The following is a 16,197-nucleotide window of genomic DNA, read 5'->3' as shown; positions in this document are numbered from 1 at the left end:
AAATACTTTATATGATTGTATCTGTTTCAAAATGTTTATCAATGGAATTAGAAGATAAGATCAAATGATTGAATTATCAGATATATTGAATTATGATTACAAGTCTCTGTTGAAAGGCCCACGTTGATTTGAGAAATCTTTCCATTTTAACAATATTCGAAAAATGATAAAGTGATTTATAAATAAGAACAAATTGAAATGTCCCGTTCTTATTGATTAAAAACGTTCCATATTAATTGATTTCGTTGCGAGGTTTTGACCTCTATATGAGACGTTTTTCAAAGACTGCATTCATTTTAAAACAAACCATTACCTTTATTTCATCAATAAAGGTTTAAAAAGCTTTACGTAGATTATCAAATAATGATAATCTAAAATATCCTGTTTACACACGACCATTACATAATGGTTTACAATACAAATATGTTACAACAAAATAAGTTTCTTGAATGCAGTTTTTACACAATATCATACAAGCATGGACTCCAAATCTCGTCCTTATTTAAGTATGCGACAGCGGAAGCTCTTAATAATCACCTGAGAATAAACATGCTTAAAACGTCAACAAAAATGTTGGTGAGTTATAGGTTTAACCTATATATATCAAATCGTAACAATAGACCACAAGATTTCATATTTCAATACACATCCCATACATAGAGATAAAAATCATTCATATGGTGAACACCTGGTAACCGACATTAACAAGATGCATACATAAGAATATCCCCATCATTCCGGGACACCCTTCGGATATGATATAAATTTCGAAGTACTAAAGCATCCGGTACTTTGGATGGGGTTTGTTAGGCCCAATAGATCTATCTTTAGGATTCGCGTCAATTAGGGTGTCTGTTCCCTAATTCTTAGATTACCAGACTTAATAAAAAGGGGCAAATTCGATTTCGATAATTCAACCATAGAATGTAGTTTCACGTACTTGTGTCTATTTTGTAAATCATTTATAAAACCTGCATGTATTCTCATCCCAAAAATATTAGATTTTAAAAGTGGGACTATAACTCACTTTCACATATTTTTACTTCGTCGGGAAGTAAGACTTGGCCACTGGTTGATTCACGAACCTATAACAATATATACATATATATCAAAGTATGTTCAAAATATATTTACAACACTTTTAATATATTTTGATGTTTTAAGTTTATTAAGTCAGCTGTCCTCGTTAGTAACCTACAACTAGTTGTCCACAGTTAAATGTACAGAAATAAATCGATAAATATTATCTTGAATCAATCCACGACCCAGTGTATACGTATCTCAGTATTGATCACAACTCAAACTATATATATTTTGGAATCAACCTCAACCCTGTATAGCTAACTCCGGCATTCACATATAGAGTGTCTATGGTTGTTCCGAAATATATAAAGATGTGTCGACATGATAGGTCGAAACATTGTATACGTGTCTATGGTATCTCAAGATTACATAATATACAATACAAGTTGATTAAGTTATGGTTGGAATAGATTTGTTACCAATTTTCACGTAGCTAAAATGAGAAAAATTATCCAATCTTGTTCTACCCATAACTTCTTCATTTTAAATCCGTTTTGAGTGAATCAAATTGCTATGGTTTCATATTGAACTATATTTTATGAATCTGAACAGAAAAAGTATATGTTTATAGTCGGAAAAATAAGTTACAAGTCGTTTTTGTAAAGGTAGTCATTTCAGTCGAAAGAACGACGTCTAGATGACCATTTTAGAAAACATACTTCCACTTTGAGTTTAACCATAATTTTTGGATATAGTTTCATGTTCATAATAAAAATCATTTTCTCAGAATACAACTTTTAAATCAAAGTTTATCATAGTTTTTAATTAACTAACCCAAAACAGCCCGCGGTGTTACTACGACGGCGTAAATCCGGTTTTACGGTGTTTTTCGTGTTTCCAGGTTTTAAATCATTAAGTTAGCATATCATATAGATATAGAACATGTGTTTAGTTGATTTTAAAAGTCAAGTTAGAAGGATTAACTTTTGTTTGCGAACAAGTTTAGAATTAACTAAACTATGTTCTAGTGATTACAAGTTTAAACCTTCGAATAAGATAGCTTTATATGTATGAATCGAATGATGTTATGAACATCATTACTACCTTAATTTCCTTGGATAAACCTACTGGAAAAGAGAAAAATGGATCTAGCTTCAATGGATCCTTGGATAGCTCGAAGTTCTTGAAGCAGAATCATGACACGAAAACAAGTTCAAGTAAGATCATCACTTGAAATAAGATTGTTATAGTTATAGAAATTGAGCCAAAGTTTGAATATGATTATTACCTTGTATTAGAATGATAACCTACTGTAAGAAACAAAGATTTCTTGAGGTTGGATGATCACCTTACAAGATTGGAAGTGAGCTAGCAAACTTGAAAGTATTCTTGATTTTATGAAACTAGAACTTTTGGAATTTATTAAGAACACTTAGAACTTGAAGATAGAACTTGAGAGAGATCAATTAGATGAAGAAAATTGAAGAATGAAAGTGTTTGTAGGTGTTTTTGGTCGTTGGTGTATGGATTAGATATAAAGGATATGTAATTTTGTTTTCATGTAAATAAGTCATGAATGATTACTCATATTTTTGTAATTTTATGAGATATTTCATGCTAGTTGCCAAATGATGGTTCCCACATGTGTTAGGTGACTCACATGGGCTGCTAAGAGCTGATCATTGGAGTGTATATACCAATAGTACATACATCTAAAAGTTGTGTATTGTACGAGTACGAATACGGGTGCATACGAGTAGAATTGTTGATGAAACTGAACGAGGATGTAATTGTAAGCATTTTTGTTAAGTAGAAGTATTTTTATAAGTGTCTTGAAGTCTTTCAAAAGTGTATGAATACATATTAAAACACTACATGTATATACATTTTAACTGAGTCGTTAAGTCATCGTTAGTCGTTACATGTAAATGTTGTTTTGAAACCTTTAGGTTAACGATCTTGTTAAATGTTGTTAACCCAATGTTTATAATATCAAAAGAGATTTTAAATTATTATATTATCATGATATTATGATGTACGAATATCTCTTAATATAATATATATACATTAAATGTCGTTACAACGATAATCGTTACATATATGTCTCGTTTCAAAATCATTAAGTTAGTAGTCTTGTTTTTACATATGTAGTTCATTGTTAATATACTTAATGATATGTTTACTTATCATAATATCATGTTAACTATATATATAACCATATATATGTCATCATATAGTTTTTACAAGTTTTAACGTTCGTGAATCACCGGTCAACTTGGGTAGTCAATTGTCTATATGAAACCTATTTCAATTACTCAAGTCTTAACAAGTTTGATTGCTTAACATGTTGGAAACATTTAATCATGTAAATATCAATCTCAATTAATATATATAAACATGGAAAAGTTCGGGTCACTACAGTACCTACCCGTTAAATAAATTTCGTCCCGAAATTTTAAGCTGTTGAAGGTGTTGACGAATCTTCTGGAAATAGATGCGGGTATTTCTTCTTCATCTGATCTTCACGCTCCCAGGTGAACTCGGGTCCTCTACGAGCATTCCATCGAACCTTAACAATTGGTATCTTGTTTTGCTTAAGTCTTTTAACCTCACGATCCATTATTTCAACGGGTTCTTCGATGAATTGAAGTTTTTCGTTGATTTGGATTTCATCTAACGGAATAGTGAGATCTTCTTTAGCAAAACATTTCTTCAAATTCGAGACGTGGAAAGTGTTATGTACAGCCGCGAGTTGTTGAGGTAACTCAAGTCGGTAAGCTACTGGTCCGACACGATCAATAATCTTGAATGGTCCAATATACCTTGGATTTAATTTCCCTCGTTTACCAAATCGAACAACGCCTTTCCAAGGTGAAACTTTAAGCATGACCATCTCTCCAATTTCAAATTCTATATCTTTTCTTTTAATGTCAGCGTAGCTCTTTTGTCGACTTTGGGCGGTTTTCAACCATTGTTCAATTTGGATGATCTTCTCGGTAGTTTCTTGTATAATCTCCGGACCCGTAATCTGTCTATCCCCCACTTCACTCCAACAAATCGGAGACCTGCACTTTCTACCATAAAGTGCTTCAAATGGCGCCATCTCAATGCTTGAATGGTAGCTGTTGTTGTAGGAAAATTCTGCTAATGGTAGATGTCGATCCCAACTGTTTCCGAAATCAATAACACATGCTCGTAGCATGTCTTCAAGCGTTTGTATCGTCCTTTCGCTCTGCCCATCAGTTTGTGGATGATAGGCAGTACTCATGTCTAGACGAGTTACTAATGCTTGCTGTAATGTCTGCCAGAATCTTGAAATAAATCTGCCATCCCTATCAGAGATAATAGAGATTGGTATTCCATGTCTGGAGACGACTTCCTTCAAATACAGTCGTGCTAACTTCTCCATCTTGTCATCTTCTCTTATTGGCAGGAAGTGTGCTGATTTGGTGAGACGATCAACTATTACCCAAATAGTATCAAAACCACTTGCAGTCCTTGGCAATTTAGTGATGAAATCCATGGTAATGTTTTCCCATTTCCATTCTGGGATTTCGGGTTGTTGAAGTAGACCTGATGGTTTCTGATGCTCAGCTTTGACCTTAGAACACGTCAAACATTCTCCTACGTATTTAGCAACATCGGCTTTCATACCCGGCCACCAAAAATGTTTCTTGAGATCCTTGTACATCTTCCCCGTTTCAGGATGTATTGAGTATCTGGTTTTATGAGCTTCTCTAAGTACCATTTCTCTCATATCTACAAATTTTGGTACCCAAATCCTTTCAGCCCTATACCGGGTTCCGTCTTCCTAAATATTAAGATGCTTCTCCGATCCTTTGGGTATTTCATCCTTTAAATTTCCCTCTTTTAAAACTCCTTGTTGCGCCTCCTTTATTTGAGTAGTAAGGTTATTATGAATCATTATATTCATAGATTTTACTCGAATGGGTTCTCTGTCCTTCCTGCTCAAGGCATCGGCTACCACATTTGCCTTCCCCGGGTGGTAACGAATCTCAAAGTCGTAATCATTCAACAATTCAATCCACCTACGCTGCCTCATATTCAGTTGTTTCTGATTAAATATGTGTTGAAGACTTTTGTGGTCGGTATATATAATACTTTTGACCCCATATAAGTAGTGCCTCCAAGTCTTTAATGCAAAAACAACCGCTCCTAATTCCAAATCATGCGTCGTATAATTTTGTTCGTGAATCTTCAATTGTCTAGACGCATAAGCAATCACCTTCGTTCGTTGCATTAATACACAACCGAGACCTTACTTTGATGCGTCACAATAAATCACAAAATCATCATTCCCTTCAGGCAATGACAATATAGGTGCCGTAGTTAGCTTTTTCTTCAATAACTGAAACGCTTTCTCTTGTTCATCATTCCATTCAAATTTCTTCCCTTTATGCGTTAATGCAGTCAAGGGTTTTGCTATTCTGGAAAAATCTTGGATGAACCTTCTGTAGTAACCAGCTAGTCCTAAAAACTGGCGTATGTGTTTCGGAGTTTTCGGGGTTTTCCACTTTTCAACAGTTTCTATCTTTGCCGGATCCACCTTAATACCTTCTTTGTTCACTATGTGACCGAGGAATTGAACTTCTTCCAACCAAAATGCACACTTTGAAAACTTAGCGTACAATTCTTCCTTCCTCAATACTTCTAACACCTTTCTCAAATGTTCACCGTGTTCTTGGTCATTCTTTGAGTAAATAAGTATGTCATCAATGAAAACAATGACAAACTTGTCAAGGTATGGTCCACACACTCGGTTCATAAGGTCCATGAACACAGCTGGTGCATTAGTTAAACCAAATGGCATGACCATAAACTCGTAATGACCGTAACGTGTTCTGAAAGCAGTCTTTGGAATATCATCTTCTTTCACCCGCATTTGATGATACCCGGAACGTAAGTCAATCTTTGAATAAACAGACGAGCCTTGTAGTTGATCAAATAAGTCGTCGATTCTCGGTAGTGGGTAGCGGTTCTTGATTGTAAGTTTGTTCAACTCTCGGTAGTCGATACACAACCTGAATGTACCATCTTTCTTCTTGACAAAGAAAACAGGAGCTCCCCACGGTGATGTGCTTGGTCGAATGAAACCACGCTCTAAAAGTTCTTGTAATTGGCTTTGCAGTTCTTTCATCTCGCTGGGTGCGAGTCTGTAAGGAGCACGAGCTATTGGTGCAGCTCCTGGTACAAGATCTATTTGAAATTCAACAGATCGATGTGGGGGTAATCCCGGTAATTCTTTCGGAAATACATCGGGAAATTCTTTTGCAATGGGAACATCATTGATGCTCTTTTCTTCAGTTTGTACTTTCTCGACGTGTGCTAGAACAGCATAGCAACCTTTTCTTATTAGTTTTTGTGCCTTCAAATTACTAATAAGATGTAGCTTCGTGTTGCCCTTTTCTCCGTACACCATTAAGGGTTTTCCTTTTTCTCGTATAATGCGAATTGCATTTTTCTAACAGACGATCTCTGCTTTCACTTCTTTCAACCAGTCCATACCGATTATCACATCAAAACTCCCTAACTCTACTGGTATCAAATCAATCTTAAATGTTTTGCTAACCAGTTTAATTTCTCGATTCCGACATATATTATCTGCTGAAATTAATTTACCATTTGCTAATTCGAGTAAAAATTTACTATCCAAAGGCGTCAATGGACAACTTAATTTAGCACAAAAATCTCTACTCATATAGCTTCTATCCGCACCCGAATCAAATAAAACGTAAGCAGATTTATTGTCAATAAGAAACGTACCCGTTACAAGCTCCGGGTCTTCCTGTGCCTCTGCCGCATTAATATTGAAAACTCTTCCGCGGCCTTGTCCATTCGTGTTCTCCTGGTTCGGGCAATTTCTAATAATGTGGCCCGGTTTTCCACATTTATAACAAACTACATTGGCATAACTTGCTCCGACACTACTTGCTCCGCCATTACTCGTTCCGACACCACTTGTTCCTTTCGTTCTATTAACCCCTGGTCCGTAGACCTCACACTTCGCCGCGCTATGACCATTTCTTTTACACTTGTTGCAAAATTTGGTGCAGAACCCCGAGTGATACTTTTCACACCTTTGGCATAGCTGCTTCTGATTATTATTGTTGTTGCGGTTATTATTGTTGTTGGGATGATTGTTGTAGTTACTGTTGTTGTTGTTGTTGTTGTTGTTGTTGTTGGGCCGTTTGTTGTAGTTGCGATTGATGTTGCGATTGTTGGGATAATTGTTGCGATTATTGTTGTAATTGATGTTGTTATTGTATTGGTGATTCTTATCACCGTTTTCCTCCCATTTTCTTTTGACTTGCTTCACATTGGCCTCTTCAGTAGTCTGTTCTTTAATTCTTTCTTCAATCTGGTTCACTAGTTTGTGAGCCATTCTACATGCCTGTTGTATAGAGGCGGGCTCGTGTGAACTTATATCTTCTTGGATTCTTTCCGGTAATCCTTTCACAAACGCGTCGATCTTCTCTTCCTCATCTTCGAATGCTCCCGGACACAATAGGCACAATTCTGTGAATCGTCTTTCGTACGTGGTAATATCAAATCCTTGGGTTCGTAACCCTCTAAGTTCTGTCTTGAGCTTATTGACCTCGGTTCTGGGACGGTACTTCTCGTTCATCAAGTGCTTGAATACTGACCACGGTAGTGCGTACGCATCGTCTTGTCCCACTTGCTCTAGATAGGTATTCCACCATGTTAACGCAGAACCTGTGAAGGTATGCGTAGCGTACTTCACTTTGTCCTCTTCAGTACACTTACTTATGGCAAACACCGATTCGACCTTCTCGGTCCACCATTTCAATCTGATCGGTCCTTCGGTTCCATCAAATTCCAAAGGTTTGCAGGCAGTGAATTCTTTGTAGGTGCATCCTACACGATTTCCTGTACTGCTAGATCCAAGGTTATTGTTGGTATGTAGCGCAGCCTGTACTGCGGCTATGTTTGAAGCTAGAAAAGTACGGAATTCCTCTTCATTCATATTCACGGTGTGTCGAGTAGTCGGTGCCATTTCCTTCAAAATATTCAAATGGAACAAGTTAATCATACAGAATATTAAGAGTAGTTAATAGTATTTCGTAGCATAATATGAACTCATTTATAAAATCTTTTTCTTCATATTAGCGTTTTATAAGTTTAAATTCGGGTAGTACCTACCCGTTAAGTTCATACTTAGTAGCTAATATACAATTCAACTACTACAATTCTATATGAAAAACTGATTATAATAATATTTCGCGTTCAAACTTTTATACAATATTTTACAAACTTACAATACCGCTTATTTTACATAAAGCATGAAATATAGCACGCAAAAACTTTGATACAAGATAGTTGTGAAGATAATTCTAGCTAGTACACAAGTCGTTCAGCAAAGGCAATAAAGACACGTAATTCATACGTCCAGAAACAAGTCATGCATTCTGGTTTTACTAGGATTACTTCCCATCCTTGGTCTTGTGGAACATAACCGTTATGGCCATTGATAAGACAGCGTGTTGTAACGTCATCAAAAGGACGAGGGTTACGTAATGTCCAACAGTCCCGTAACAATCTAAAAACCTCATTTCTTACCCCAATTACCGACTCCGTCACTTGTGGAAACGTTTTGTTTAATAGTTGTAGCCCGATGTTCTTGTTCTCACTTTGGTGAGAAGCGAACATTACTAATCCGTAAGCATAACATGCTTCTTTATGTTGCATGTTAGCCGCTTTTTCTAAATCACGAAGTCCAATATTCGGATATATTGAGTCAAAATAATTTCTTAACCCGTTGCGTAAAATAGCATTTGGGTTCCCCGCAATATATGCGTCAAAGTAAACACATCGTAACTTATGGGTTTCCCAATGTGATATCCCCCATCTTTCAAACGAAAGTCTCTTATAAACCAAGACATTCTTGGAACGTTCTTCGAATGTCTTACAAACTGATCTCGCCTTAAATAGTTGTGCCGAGGAATTCTGACCGACTCTAGACAAGATTTCATCAATCATGTCTCCGGGTAGGTCTCTTAAAATATTGGGTTGTCTATCCATTTTGTGTTTTTAAACTGTAAAATAGACAAGAGTTAGATTCATAAAAAAATACTTATTAATACAAGCAATTTTTACATATATCATAAAGCATAAGCACACTATATTACATATATTACACCGCACGAATACAACTATCTTATTCTGACTCGCTCGTTTCTTCTTCTTTGGTTTTGGTTCGTTTTGCCAAGTTTCTAGGGATATATGATGTTCCCCTAATACTAACTGTCGTTGTCCACATTGGTTTAGAAAAACCTGGTGGTTTAGAGGTTCCCGGGTCATTGTTACAACTTAAGGACTTCGGGGGTTGACGATACATATAAAGTTCATCGGGGTTGGAATTAGATTTCTCTATTTTTATACCCTTTCCCTTATTATTTTCTTTTGCCTTTTTAAATTCAGTTGGGGTAATTTCTATAACATCATCGGAATTCTCGTCGGAATCCGATTCATCGGAGAATTGGTAATCCTCCCAATATTTTGCTTCCTTGGCGGAAACACCATTGACCATAATTAACCTTGGTCGGTTGGTTGAGGATTTTCTTTTACTTAACCGTTTTATTATTTCCCCCACCGGTTCTATTTCTTCATCCGGTTCTGATTCTTCTTCCGGTTCCGATTCTTCTTCCGGTTCCGACTCTTCTTCCGGTTCCTCTTCGGGAACTTGTGAATCAGTCCACGAATCATTCCAATTTACATTTGACTCTTCATTATTATTAGGTGAGTCAATGGGACTTGTTCTAGAGGTAGACATCTATCACATAATATCAAACGCTTTAAGAGATTAATATATCACATAATATTCACATGTTAAAAAATATATAGTTTCCAACAAAATTTGTTAAGCAATCATTTTTCAAGTAAACACGGTCGAAGTCCAGACTCACTAATGCATCCTAACAAACTAGATAAGACACACTAATGCAAAATTCTGGTTCTCTAAGGCCAACGCTCGGATACCAACTGAAATGTCCCGTTCTTATTGATTAAAAACGTTCCATATTAATTGATTTCGTTGCGAGGTTTTGACCTCTATATGAGACGTTTTTCAAAGACTGCATTCATTTTAAAACAAACCATAACCTTTATTTCATCAATAAAGGTTTAAAGAGCTTTACGTAGATTATCAAATAATGATAATCTAAAATATCCTGTTTACACACGACCATTACATAATGGTTTACAATACAAATATGTTACAACAAAATAAGTTTCTTGAATGCAGTTTTTACACAATATCATACAAGCATGGACTCCAAATCTCGTCCTTATTTAAGTATACGACAGCGGAAGCTCTTAATAATCACCTGAGAATAAACATGCTTAAAACGTCAACAAAAATGTTGGTGAGTTATAGGTTTAACCTATATATATAAAATCGTAACAATAGACCACAAGATTTCATATTTCAATACACATCCCATACATAGAGATAAAAATCATTCATATGGTGAACACCTGGTAACCGACATTAACAAGATGCATACATAAGAATATCCCCATCATTCCGGGACACCCTTCGGATATGATATAAATTTCGAAGTACTAAAGCATCCGGTACTTTGGATGGGGTTTGTTAGGCCCAATAGATCTATCTTTAGGATTCGCGTCAATTAGGGTGTCTGTTCCCTAATTCTTAGATTACCAGACTTAATAAAAAGGGGCATATTCGATTTCGATAATTCAACCATAGAATGTAGTTTCACGTACTTGTGTCTATTTTGTAAATCATTTATAAAACCTGCATGTATTCTCATCCCAAAAATATTAGATTTTAAAAGTGGGACTATAACTCACTTTCACAGATTTTTACTTCGTCGGGAAGTAAGACTTGGCCACTGGTTGATTCACGAACCTATAACAATATATACATATATATCAAAGTATGTTCAAAATATATTTATAACACTTTTAATATATTTTGATGTTTTAAGTTTATTAAGTCAGCTGTCCTCGTTAGTAACCTACAACTAGTTGTCCACAGTTAGATGTACAGAAATAAATCGATAAATATTATCTTGAATCAATCCACGACCCAGTGTATACGTATCTCAGTATTGATCACAACTCAAACTATATATATTTTGGAATCAACCTCAACCCTGTATAGCTAACTCCAACATTCACATATAGAGTGTCTATGGTTGTTCCGAAATATATATAGATGTGTCGACATGATAGGTCGAAACATTGTATACGTGTCTATGGTATCTCAAGATTACATAATATACAATACAAGTTGATTAAGTTATGGTTGGAATAGATTTGTTACCAATTTTCACGTAGCTAAAATGAGAAAAATTATCCAATCTTGTTCTACCCATAACTTCTTCATTTTAAATCCGTTTTGAGTGAATCAAATTGCTATGGTTTCATATTGAACTATATTTTATGAATCTAAACATAAAAAGTATAGGTTTATAGTCGGAAAAATAAGTTACAAGCCGTTTTTGTAAAGGTAGTCATTTCAGTCGAAAGAACGACGTCTAGATGACCATTTTAGAAAACATACTTCCACTTTGAGTTTAACCATAATTTTTGGATATAGTTTCATGTTCATAATAAAAATCATTTTCTCAGAATAACAACTTTTAAATCAAAGTTTATCATAGTTTTTAATTAACTAACCCAAAACAGCCCGTGGTGTTACTACGACGGCGTAAATCCGGTTTTACGGTGTTTTTCGTGTTTCCAGGTTTTAAATCATTAAGTTAGCATATAATATAGATATAGAACATATGTTTAGTTGATTTTAAAAGTCAAGTTAGAAGGATTAACTTTTATTTGCGAACAAGTTTAGAATTAACTAAACTATGTTCTAGTGATTACAAGTTTAAACCTTCGAATAAGATAGCTTTATATGTATGAATCGAATGATGTTATGAACATCATTACTACCTTAAGTTCCTTGGATAAACCTACTGGAAAAGAGAAAAGTGAATCTAGCTTCAACGGATCCTTGGATGGCTCGAAGTTGTTGAAGCAGAATCATGACACGAAAATAAGTTCAAGTAAGATCATCACTTGAAATAAGATTGTTATAGTTATAGAAATTGAACCAAAGTTTGAATATGATTATTACCTTGTATTAGAATGATAACCTACTGTAAGAAACAAAGATTTCTTGAGGTTGGATGATCACCTTACAAGATTGGAAGTGAGCTAGCAAACTTGAAAGTATTCTTGATTTTATGAAACTAGAACTTTTGGAATTTATTAAGAACACTTAGAACTTGAAGATAGAACTTGAGAGAGATCAATTAGATGAAGAAAATTGAAGAATGAAAGTGTTTGTAGGTGTTTTTGGTCGTTGGTGTATGGATTAGATATAAAGGATATGTAATTTTGTTTTCATGTAAATAAGTCATGAATGATTACTCATATTTTTGTAATTTTATGAGATATTTCATGCTAGTTTCCAAATGATGGTTCCCACATGTGTTAGGTGACTCACATGGGCTGCTAAGAGCTGATCATTGGAGTGTATATACCAATAGTACATACATCTAAAAGCTGTGCATTGTACGAGTACGAATACGGGTGCATACGAGTAGAATTGTTGATGAAATTGAACGAGGATGTAATTGTAAGCATTTTTGTTAAGTAGAAGTATTTTTATAAGTGTCTTGAAGTCTTTCAAAAGTGTATGAATACATATTAAAACACTACATGTATATACATTTTAACTGAGTCGTTAAGTCATCGTTAGCCGTTACATGTAAGTGTTGTTTTGAAACCTTTAGGTTAACGATCTTGTTAAATGTTGTTAACCCAATGTTTATAATATCAAATGAGATTTTAAATTATTATATTATCATGATATTATGATGTACGAATATCTCTTAATATGATATATATACATTAAATGTCGTTACAACGATAATCGTTACATATATGTCTCGTTTAAAAATCATTTAGTTAGTAGTCTTGTTTTTACATATGTAGTTCATTGTTAATATACTTAATGATATGTTTACTTATCATAGTATCATGTTAACTATATATATATATCCATATATATGTCATCATATAGTTTTTACAAGTTTTAACATTCGTGAATCACCGGTCAACTTGGGTGGTCAATTGTTTATATGAAACATATTTCAATTAATCAAGTCTTAAAAAGTTTGATTGCTTAGCATGTTGAAAACATTTAATCATGTAAATATCAATCTCAATTAATATATATAAACATGAAAAAGTTCGGGTCACTACAATTTACTCATTCGCATCTTGTAATGAGAATTTCCATACGAATCATTGGGAATTAGCAATCAGTATTTTGAAATCTCGCAGCATGTCTACGCCAACAGTTATATATGTATATATAACGTCTATCTTCTGGACTTAATTTGAATGTGAAGTTTCTGAAAAACACTCCGAACTACGAATCGGTTCTCCGAAGAAAAAAAATGCTGATGAAGCAGCAAAAACTATAAACGACTTTAAACGGTAAAAGCTGGATGATAATGATGAAGTGTGCTGGCAAAGCGCAGAAAAAGAGAAGTTTTGGAACTGGAAAACGGATTGAGCAAAGTAGGAAGGAGGCTGTGGAAAAATTACAAAGACTGAACCTGACTTCAAAGGATCCAAATAATTCAGTACCTGCTGAAGTCATTAACAAATACCTTGCTCCTGACTCTAAACCCCTGCGGACAATATTCTTCATCATCCTCTGATATTAGAAATTCTAAAATATCATCATATCTTTCATTATAAATATCCTCCATATTTTTGAAGATATTTTCTTAATTTTTCTTATTTGAAATCATTTACCTCTTCGCGCTATCTGTATTACATCATAAAAGAAACTATTTTAGTTTCTAAATTTTGAAACATTCAAGTTTAAAATAGGAATATTTTGAAGTAGTGTTGGGAACTGAAGCATGAATTAGTATAATATAATGACACTTGATCAATGTGATTATATTACAGTAAGTCATGCTGAGTTTCTAAATGGAACGTGATGATTCACAGATCATAACATCATCATGTGCCATGTTATATGACTCTTGTATTCTATTTAACCTCTAAAATATCAAAAAAATATTTCTTGATGATTCAGCCTTTTCCAAGGTATTCTAGTAATTTGATAAGTCAAGATCGTTCCATCACAATTTCCTTCCTAGAACATTAACAATGTTCATTCCGAAATTCATATCTGTGAATTCTGGACCATTACAAGCGGTGCTTAATCGCAAGACGAAGAAACAAAAGGACAAAACTCCGAAATAGAAATTGAGGTATAAATTGCAGCAAATAAAAGAGAGCATTAACTATGAATGATAATGATTATAGAAGACAGAAGCAGAGACTTTGAAATATAAGGGAACATATAAAGTCCAACGACAAACCAGAAATTATAAACCATATATATCGATGCATATAGCAATATAAAGACACGGGAGAACTAGAAACACTATAAACCCAAGAGTATAGTAGAAGTAAATAGATTCTTCCGGCGGTAGATGAAAAAGAAGAATGACCGATATGAAAGTTAGAAGTATATCGAGAATCAGAACTGGATGGAGCATATTGATGAATACTTTAAAATATGAGTTAAGGGGGAAAGAATAGAAGGTGATGAAACATGACTAGGAACTTAGAAATCAACAGATTTAACTCACACAATGGCGGAATAAGTGAATCAAACCCTCTAGTGAATAGGTTAAGTTTTTTTTTTATTAATTTAGTCAAACCACAACTAAATCAAGTGTGATTAGATCAACACCTAGAGCTATTATTCACCACCTGGGTGATTTGGACTGAGAGAGAATTGGAGGAGCTCACTAGATCTGATTGTGTGTAACAAATGAGAGGCTTAACCTAAAATGAAGAACATAAGACTTTATATACCCCTGCTGTTGACTCACCCATACGATTCATTTATCACACGTACGAGTTGGTTTCATCAGCCGTACGGGTGATCACTCACTCGTGTCTTCTCATTTAGGTTGTAATTGTGACTTAGCTCAGCATCAACCGTGCGTATGAGCCTGTCAGCCGTACTAGTGAGGCTTCACTCGTACGTCTGACTAAGTCTAACATAGTCAAACATCTAAATCTCGTTCCTGCAGTTCCTGTAACCACATACAAACACGGATAGGATAATAACGAGCAATCATGGTGGCCTGTAAATTGTTGTACCTACAATGGACATGGGTAGATGTCTAGGGACTTGCATAAAATGCATCAACAGAAGGTGTGAGTTGTAAGGAAATGAAGGAGGTGAATTTATAAGAAAATCTTTGACAGAACAATTAAAATGGACGATCGCATTTAAAGCGGATCCTAATTCCCTTGATTACCGGAGAGTCAAATCTTATTAAGAAGATTTTCTTCAAATCTATTGAAATCTGAGAATCAATCATATCTACGTCAAATGATAAGATGAATCTACACTTACTCATTTCACTCTTCTATGTTAGCTTCATTCGTACTCTTCATATAAATGGATTGTTTATCCAAATTATTCGCTGATGATAAAACTCTAATTTTCAGCCCGTATGCATCATAAAAACATACTTATTATCATTCACGACCTTTCCACTCAAATTTCGGGACGAAATTTCTTTAACGGGTAGGTACTGTGACAACCCGGAAATTTCCAACCAAATTTAAACTTTAATCTTTATATGTTTCCGACACGATAAGCAATATTTGTTAAGTTAAATTTCAAGAATTTTAAACTTTGTTCATACATTCATTCAACCTCGACCAAGTTCCAACGATTCACGAACCATTAAACGAATATGATTATATATGTATATGTGTATATATATTATAACTTGAAATGTAAACAAAATATTAGATTAAATACTTTATATGATTGTATCTGTTTCAAAATGTTTATCAATGGAATTAGAAGATAAGATCAAATGATTGAATTATCAGATATATTGAATTATGATTACAAGTCTCTGTTGAAAGGCCCACGTTGATTTGAGAAATCTTTCCATTTTAACAATATTCGGAAAATGGTAAAGTGATTTATAAATAAGAACAAATTGTCAATCATTGAGAACTAGACAAAGGATAGTGGAAGATTGAATCTCATAAAGACTCGATTGATCTATTTAGTTTCAAACGTACAAAAACGTTTTCAGTTTAAAAAGA

The 16,197-nt window shown here is 34.4% G+C and overlaps 1 pseudogene; it reads left to right on the top strand.

Annotated features, from left to right (window-relative positions):
* LOC139849053 (CLP protease regulatory subunit CLPX1, mitochondrial-like) overlaps positions 1-16,197 on the top strand; it is a 324,386-nt pseudogene that overhangs the window by 246,371 nt on the left and 61,818 nt on the right.

The sequence above is a fragment of the Rutidosis leptorrhynchoides genome, chromosome 5, assembly GCF_046630445.1.
Source record: "Rutidosis leptorrhynchoides isolate AG116_Rl617_1_P2 chromosome 5, CSIRO_AGI_Rlap_v1, whole genome shotgun sequence".
Taxonomy (NCBI): Eukaryota; Viridiplantae; Streptophyta; class Magnoliopsida; order Asterales; family Asteraceae; genus Rutidosis; species Rutidosis leptorrhynchoides.
This window is presented reverse-complemented; position numbering and strand designations above follow the sequence as displayed.